This window comes from Apis cerana, linkage group LG16, assembly GCF_029169275.1.
Source record: "Apis cerana isolate GH-2021 linkage group LG16, AcerK_1.0, whole genome shotgun sequence".
Lineage (NCBI taxonomy): Eukaryota > Metazoa > Arthropoda > Insecta > Hymenoptera > Apidae > Apis > Apis cerana.
Window position 1 is genome coordinate 61,952 of NC_083867.1, and position 9,889 is coordinate 71,840.

The 9,889-nt window shown below is 24.0% G+C and overlaps 1 long non-coding RNA gene across 1 annotated transcript; it reads left to right on the forward strand.

Moving 5' to 3' along the window:
* The first annotated feature begins 249 nt into the window (after nt 1-249).
* On the forward strand, nt 250-2,788 carry LOC133667451 (uncharacterized). Its single transcript, XR_009832972.1, has 2 exons — nt 250-1,352; nt 1,482-2,788. It is a non-coding gene; the product is annotated as an uncharacterized LOC133667451 (long non-coding RNA).
* Nucleotides 2,789-9,889: the final 7,101 nt, after the last annotated feature.

A 9,889-nucleotide genomic window follows, 5' to 3' on the forward strand; every position in this document is an offset into this window, starting at 1 on the left:
TGAAAAATAGTCATATATTTCGTCTGATAATATTAGTATTATTTGTTGATAAATAAATTCAAAATACCATATATTTGATAATTAATTAATTAAAATTGAATATATATCAAAATTATGTTAAATTAATATTGTTAACAGGTGTGATACATTATTAATTTATAACAATATGATCGATATGATGTAAATATATATATATATATATATATATATATATATATAATACTTTAAATCGAATGCTGTTGTAAAAGATGTAAAATATGTTTAGGTTATTTGATCTAAATATCGTTTTTTGCCGTCATGTTTAATTATTTTGTATTAGATATTCTGTGAATTTATATTTTGTAAATCATATGCGTATATATGCATATGTACACATATATTAATAATATATTTAAAAATACGATATAAAATATAAATTATAAATATATAAACATCAAATTTAATGCATCATTTTAAAAGATAGTTACGAATAATGCGAAATAACACGCAACCTTAACGATTATAACCTATACGAAAGTTGAAAATTTGACAGTAAAAAGAAATAAAAAAAGAAAATGATTGGTTTGAAATAATAAATATTTTAATAAATGCTTTACGTTGAAGTGTTTTAGTTTTCATTAGTTTTTTTTATTTATTTAATTTGAAAGTGTAAATAATTTAACTGTTTTCCTGTGGAATACTTTTACCAATTATAAAATTAACAATTATTTATATAATAGAATTTTAGAATATAAGTAAATATAAATCTCACATATATATTTCTCTCCAATCTTAATATTTATAGTTTTGTTATTTTGAAGATTATATTTTTTAAAATTGTACGATATAATTAGAAGAATTATAATAATGCAGAAATATTTAAATTCATAATAATTTTTGTGTTTAAATATATTTATAAACATTCGTAATAATAATAATAATAATCCATTTTAAATATCTTGTTCTATAATAAGATTTAATTGTCTATATTATTAATGTCTATATTAATGTTATTTAACTATATTACATGGAAATCGACAATATGGAATTTATAATGGTCTAATCTCGTGATTTGTGTTATAAAAACAAATTTTATGATGCAGTGTTTAAAGAATTTTGTGGAAAAAGAAAATTCATCAATTCGAAACACATGTAATCTTATTACGGGCACGATTGCTTGATTTTTTTCTGTAGAAGATGAAATCGAGATAAAGGTCCAAAGGTCCGATATGGTATGGATTTGTTAAATTCCTATTAATAAATGCAACAATTTGTAATGATAAAACAACACTGGTTTCATTAGAATCCACTGCATTGTGTTTTCTTGTGAAAGTGCTAAAGCAAGTTTTGACTCTAATGTTCTTAAATATCGTGTAAGTTTTCCTAAGATCATAAAATTAAAAATTAAACTCTATATATATTGAAATAAGACAAATATTAACGTCAATGACTTTTATGTAATATAATAAATATATCAATATTTCTTTGTTTTTTTTTATAAGGAAAAAATTCATCCAATATGCCTGTCAACGTACACAGTCATCCTTAAGATGTTATGCAGAAGCAGGATTCCTTATCATTGCTGATCTCTTCAGGAAAGAGAAACCTACATGATTCTGCAAAACATGGTCTTTATCTGGATCCTCAGAATGTTGTTTAGAATATTCGATATGTTGAAATAGTTGGATGAACCTGTACACAAGTGTTCTGCAAAATTCCTTGATATTAGCACAAGAAAGATAAGATATCTTTTGTGAAATCAAGATCACCGAAAATATAAAAATTGCGATCACTTTCAAATAATGCATAAAATAGATTTTTAGATGGAGAAAGTGAAACTAGAGTGAAAAGAAAAAAAGTCCCTTTTTGTATTAGTGGTGTATCTTACAGAAAGTTATTGATTATAAATGCTGGTTTATGGCAATTTATCATTATTTAATATATTGATGAAATTTGTGTTTCATTTTCTGTTTCAATCCACGAGAAACTAATTTAACAACTGATCTAAGTGTCCTTTAAATCCATAGTAATAGTGTGATGAAAAGTATTGATGATACACTTCAGAAACAAATTCAATTATCAAGAATAGAATATTATTTGTGTTTGATATGATTGAAATTATGATTATCCTGTTTTGTTTACTGTTTCATGATGTAGTATTGATGTAATGCATCTTGGAAGTATGTTTATTATATTAATTACTAGTATGTTCATAGCAGTTTGTAACATGATCTTAATATTTATTATTCATTTTTCTTTTAACATTTCCTGTTTAAACCTTATGGAATTAAACACTACCTTTTTAAGTAATAAGAAAAATTGTGGTAGAGTGAACTTTGACATGATTTATAGATATTTTTTTATAGATTTTATTTATAGCATTGTTTATCGTCATTTGTTGTATTTGGTATAATATACGATACGATTGAAATTCGATTATTTTAAATTTCAATTTTGCAGAATTAGACATCATTTCTTAAGATACATTATATTTTAAAGTAAATATTAAGAATATAATAACAGTGAGATATCATTAGTTTATTGGTTTTAATTTTTAACATTATTGGTAAATATTGGAATTGAAAATAAATATTGTAACATATCAAAAGTTGAGAATAATAGCTACCGTTCTATGAGGAATTGTTCTTTTTATGCTTTCATCTGATATATATGAGATATATATCTTTGTCAATCGAACGAAATTGAATTATTGTCTGCATAGTTATAAAAATTTTCTAATGTAACATTAAGATTATATTAAGATTGATAAAATAATATACAACTTTAGATTTTTAAAAATAAAAATAAATTAATGATTATACCCTAATATGTGAGATATAGATCATGGTATTAGTGAGATCGAAATTGTCACGATCGTGGATATCTTTTCACTAATTTTAAGTGGACCCTATGCTTATGCTCAATCACGATTCTCAAGGTATTCAATGGAGATTACTGCTTGATTAGTTATACGGTGACGTTTCACATTCCAAAAACATTATATAACACAAGTAGAGCTGACATTAAATATTTTAATATTACGATATGAAATACGAATATTACGAATGTCTAAAATTGCTTGAATTTTTTTTCTCTTTTTCAAATATTAGAATCGTAACATTAATTTGCATTAATTATGCAAATTTGTTGAAAATTATTTGACTTTCATGTAAATATAATTCTAAAAATCTAAATTCTGTTTTTTAGAATCATTTCTTAACGCTCCCTAACATATATTTTGTCGAAAATTTTTAAATTTAATTTTCATTTCTAAATTATACGATAAAATTGAAATAATAAATTGATGAAAAAAACTTGATTCAAATCTAAGTTATATTTTTAATTGAAATTATTTTCAAGATAAATTTTATTACGAAAATAATACTTGTTTATTCTAAATTGGAATATTTTATTATAACATTAATATAATTATTTTGCAATATAAACGTATTGAAAAATTTATTGGCTATTGTACTATTGTATTGATACTATTTATTGATACTATTGATACTAGATTTCTTTAGAATCATTTCTTAGTGCTTCTTAACATTTTTATTTCGCCAAACTAAACATTTAAAAAAAATTATATTTAAAAAAATTTAATTATAAAGTCTTATTAACATTTCTGCATTTTAAGATAGAACATTCCACAATCACAATTATATATACTCCACAAATTTGCTAAAAAATTTTTAAGCCATTGAAAATTATATACACAATATTCCCTAAAATTATCCTTTAGTGCTCTAGAATTCTTCATATAGAAACAACTTAATTAATCCTTTTTCTCTCTCTCTTTCGTAACCAATAAGAACCATGGAACTGATCGATCCACATTTCGTTTAGGATACGTATCCAAGACAGAAAGGTGTAGTCATCTACGTATTCGATACAGCCTCGAAAACCATCCTCGTCTACGGCATGACTTCCGGTCGAAGTCAGCGTGTCGTTCTATCTCAAATCGTCTGTATGAATTACATTAAGAGAAACGTCTTTTATCTTCTCGAACATTCAGATGGCAGTACTTGCCTAATTTTTACTTATTTAAGCAGATTATATTATAGCTCAAGATTATATTCTCGATAAGAACCTTGAAATGAATTCATAAGAAAGAAGATTCATGATTTCGGTATGAAACCGAAGAAAATGGTTATCTTGGCCGTGGACAACGGAAATATTCTCTTCTTCCAATATGAGGATGAGGCGGATATTTAGATGGAATGCGATCAATCCTTTCGATCCAAGGTGTTTCAAGCAGATGTTCACAAACTCAGAATGGAACATCATCACTTACGTTGCCGATTGTGCGAGGGAAAGTCACAAAAATCGAATTTCCCGGATTGTACATAAGATACAGTCGAATGCGGTGCCACTCAAATTTTGAACATTGTATGTGTGATGTTAGGATAGTGTTTTGGAATTGAATAAATTAATTAACGTGAAATAGTTTTTCTTTCACAAAAAAAGTTAACATAATTTAACAATAAATATTGTTGAAAAATTGAATATTTTAAATATTTAGAATACACATTACTTTTGTCGATAATTACTCGTAAAGTATTTCTATCTTTATAATTTTAGTTGCAAATTAAAAAATTATAAAATATAAATTTATTTTTAAACTACTGCAAGGCTATAATGCAGGAGCATAAATGATTTCATGAGGTTGGTCGTGTGTATTCTGTATCTCGAATATAATTTGGCAAAAACCTTTTTGTCTTACAATATCTTGTTCGTTACTTCGATTAATCTATAACAAATTGTTAAATCGATACAGATTGAATGAGGTAAATATGATAGGATTTATTTTATATCAATAAGTGCAAATGGAATTATCCGAGGTAGAATTTTAAGTAAATATTATATTTATATTTTAAATTACTTCTATATTTGGTATCTGCGACTTATTGCAATAAGATAATTCTTCGTGACAAGAATGACAAAAATTAAAATCGTATTCCGTTTTCTTTATGTCCGAAAAACAGGTTAAACAAATTAAACAAATCTATCGTGTATTGAGTTATTTAACATCGTAAAATCATTTTACGTTTAATTTATAACATAATTATCACATAATTATTATTTAAGATTCGCAAAATTTCGATACATTTCATTTATTAGTACAATATAATATTTAAATTTGAAGTAAAAATTTTAATGTTTAAATTATAATAAATAATCGGAGCGTTTTATTTATCAATCTTTTCTATTCTTTACTCTTTTTATAATTTTCAATAAGTATTTTTAATTCTCAAGTATATTTAATTATCTTGCAAAATTAAATTGTAGCTTTCTTTTATCTTTAGTAAATTTAATTTACTAACTATATCATATATAGTATATTCAATTTCACATTTCCAAAATTTTAAATTTCGATATATTATGTTTGAAATTTATATAATAATTTATATAATAATTTAAAAAATTAGACTTTTTAATTACTTATTTATTTTTAAGTACTCTCTCACTTCCTATTTTCTAATATTCCAATGAGAAAAAAGATATTTGGTTATAAATCCAAAAATTTAAATGGTGATTTTTCAAGTCAGAGTCAAACAAAAATCTCTAGATCCCTTGAAATAATTCTTTCCATTAATCCTGAAAGTAATCTTAAAAGTGCGATCTTCTTTTTTTACAATAGTGAATTAGTTTGTGTTAAATTATTCCATTATGAAAAACAAAATGTATTAAATATTACATACATTATCAATAATTTAATTAATCGTAACAATATTAAATTTGATTCCAAACAGTTTATAATTTTATAAAATATTCAAATAAAAGTTATTTATACCTTTAATAAATATTAAATCATTCTATAATCTTTCCCACAATAGTTTTAACAACTATCAGTTTTTTCCATTAATTAATCATGGAACATGTTTCTATTTATTAACACGTTCATTGATTTTCCCAAGAATGATAATTAAATGATATAAATAGGCATTTAATATCATAACACAGGAAATTTTAATAATAATAGTTGTATTCAATTAGCAATTATATGAAATTATATAATTTAATTTCTACTTATTTTCAGTTAGTTTAGTTCAATAAAATTACAAAAACTGAATATTGAGAATATCTGAAAAGCGGAAAAAATTAAAATGTTGAATTATAAATATATAAAATTATATTTTAAGCAAAGATTCATATTTTATTGCAATTAAATTTTATGATAAAAAAATATTTTACAGATTTATAGATTTTTATTATTGATAATTTACACGAATCAGATTATAAATAGTAATACGAAGAAGCCAAAGAATTTTAAATATGTAAGAATATATCAACCAAACTTTCATGAATCATTGCCAATCAAGAACTAAATTCAATACTGAATATTAGACGAAATTAATTGCCTTTCATATTTAAAAAAAAATTATAATGACCAAATATAAAATTTAATATATATTTTATGCTAAGTATAAAAGCGTAAATAATTGAACTACTTTTCTGTGGAATACTTTTACCAATTTATTATAAAATTATTTTAAAATTAACAATTGTTTATATAATAGAATTTTAAAACATGAATAAATATAAATCTCACATATAGTTTCTCTCCAATCTTAATTTTCATAGTTTCATTATTTTGAAGATTATACTTTTTAAAATTATACGATATAATTAGAAGAATTATAATAATGCAGAAATATTTAAATTTATAATAATTTTTGTATTTAATATATTGATAAACATTCATAATAATAATAATCCATTTTAAATATCATGTTCTATAATAAGATTTAATTGTCTATATTGCTAATTAAGAATAATATTATTTAACTATTACGTGGAAATCGATAATATAAATAATCGACAGTATAAATATTCAACAATGTGGAATTTATAATGGTCTGATCTCGTGGTTTGTGTTTAAATACTATTATGCATGTATTTAAAGAATCTTGTGGAAAAAGAAAATTCATCAATTCCGAAGCATATGTAATTTTATCGGCACGATTGCTTGATTTTTTTCTATAGAAGATAAAATCGAGATAAAGGTCCAAAGGTCCGATATGGTGTGGATTTGTTCAATTGCTATTAATAAATGCAACAATTTGTAATGATAAAACAACACTGGTTTCATTAGAATCCACTGCATTGTGTTTTCTTGTGAAAGTGAAGCAAGTTTTGACTCTAATGTTCTTAAATATCGTGTAAGTTTTCCTAAGATCATAAAATTAAAAATTAAACTCTATATATATTATTGGAATAAGACAAATATTAACGTCAATGATTTTTATGTAATATAATAAATATATCAATATTTTTTTGTTTTTTTTTATAAGGAAAAATTCATCCAATATGTCTGTCACTGCACACTGTTAACGTACACAGACATCCTTAAGATGTTATGCAGAAGCACGACTGTTAACTTATTCTATTTCATCATCTTTAAACGTAAGTAATGAAACGAAGCAAGAAATTTGGTTACTAGATATAGGAACTTTTGGTACAACTTTTGGTGTATCTAAAAATATAATGGCAGTAAAATAAAAAGCTTGGACTATATATATCCATTAAGTTAAAATATTCATCTTTCTCCTTCTGTTGTTAAAATTAAAATAGATAGAATCTAACATCGTTATTTTTGTTCTTTTTTTCTTTTTTTAAAATAAACGTGGAGATAAAAAACAATATTTATTTATAGTTAAAAATATTATTCGAAATGGAATTAAAATCATATTTAAATATTAAGGAATAAGTGTGAGAGAATATGTAAAAAAAAGCAATTTGTTTCACTACTATCATTATTATAGCTTATATCAATCGATTTATTTGACTCTTCAAACGAATGATATTCACGTAGACCAGCATGAAGTTATATCGGCATTGTAATCGAATGCACGATGTCTACAGGAAGGAGTTAGTAGTTAAAACACTACCAGAGTCGGATTACCATTTGCGTCGTCTTTCTAACGATACGCAAGAAGGAACTAGAAATCATTTTAGAACTACCGAGATTTAGAAGATCGCATTCGACATACAGAACCTATCTTAGATCAATTGGTATTCAAAAATATCAATCGATAAGAACGCGGAACTTTGATCGGAAATAGAGCACCAACCCGATAAATTCTTGCAATTGTTGCTTGACGATTGATGGACAGTGATTCGAATTAGATTTGAAGATATAAATTTTCAAATTAAATTAACGAATATTGCAGTTATATAAATATCCTCATATAAATAATTGAACTATCGAATGAATAAATAATACATATTGAAAAAAGTATCAAATTTAGAACAGAAATAAAGTATATTATTAATAAAAAATAATTTTTTATAAAAATAAATAAAATATTTTGTTTGTTTAAAATATATTATAAAACGAAGAAGATATCAATTTTTTGCAATATCCAATTTTAATTTTTTAAATTTCTAAATTTTCAAGTTTAGAAAAATTTAATACAAAACTAAATATATATTGTTTGGTTATATATAATTGAATGATAGAATTAACACGTTATTTGATTATTTATATTATATATTTGTATCATTGAAATATATTGATATAATATTATAATATCTTTATATTTAAAATCGACCAAAAGTGTTTGTTTACGAATATTTATTACTCACGAGATTTATAAATAGCTTATTCGGAGAAATTTTTCATATAAAAAACTCTTTTTGTTTTTATCGCGTGCGGATCTCTATTAAGTCTAAACGAAAGATGGTGTTATCTGAGAAGACTGTCTTTGAGAATTTAGCCGACACTTATATTGTATATTTCTAACGTACTTCACTAACTGAACCGATCCTAACGATGATATATTCCAGACGCGGCTAATTCAAAGACAAATAACATTGTTCTAGTTCGAAAAATGTATAAAAATAATTCTGTTCTTGTTTATAAGATTTTTGAATACAGATCACTAAGCGAGGAATTTCCTCGAATTTGGCGGGTATCGCGAACAGGCCGCGATATTATTGTTATTGGCCAACAAGAGTTATGTCCCAACAAGAAACTATTCCAATCGAATTAAAAAGGGATTTTTCTTTAAAAAGGGCACGAATGTCACTACTAAAAAAATCTTGTTGTGAACACGTCGTAGTCCGATCGCCAAAGATTATTAATTACAGTAGTTTTGTTTTAACACCTCATCGTACGATTATGCTTTGCTGCGATTTTGTGAGAAACCGTGCTCTTTAATAGACACGCTCTCCACGTGTGTAACTATTTATACCACTCATCATAATCCACTCATCTTTATGAAGTATACCATTTGTTGTCGAAGAGAATTTGACAAATATCCAGGTATTAGCTTATATTCATCAAAATCGTTACAATACTATTACTGTGGATACGAACAATCGTAAGTATATTAGTCCTTTGTACTTATTTTAATTTAACTTATTTTAATTTATTATTTTATTTTAATTTATTTAAATTAATATATCGTCAATTATAATAATTAATATTAATATTTCGTTATTTTAAACGATCATCCAATGTAAAACTGAATAACTATTAAGTTAAAATTTTAATTATCTCTATCAACATTATCGTTTAATACATAATGCACACAAAATAATTCCCCTACATTTGTGAAAATATCCCAGAAAGTCTAGAATGATACTGATTTTTATTTATTATTTGGCATTTATATTTTTGAAAGTTCATCTTGCAACATCTATTTTAAATTAATAAAATTCATACGATATATATTAATTTTTCAAATAACTAATCATAAAGAATATAATTTAATAACTGAAAATATATCCGTAAATTATTCATCAATAAATCTCGAATATCTGCATATGTTGATAACAGTTTGTTTACAGAATAATCATTGGCATTCGATGTAATATAATGTAAAGACATGAAAATATGTTTCGCGAATCAACAATCCCGAAAATAATAAAGTTAAGTATGAACAGAAGGTGTAACTTCCGTTGT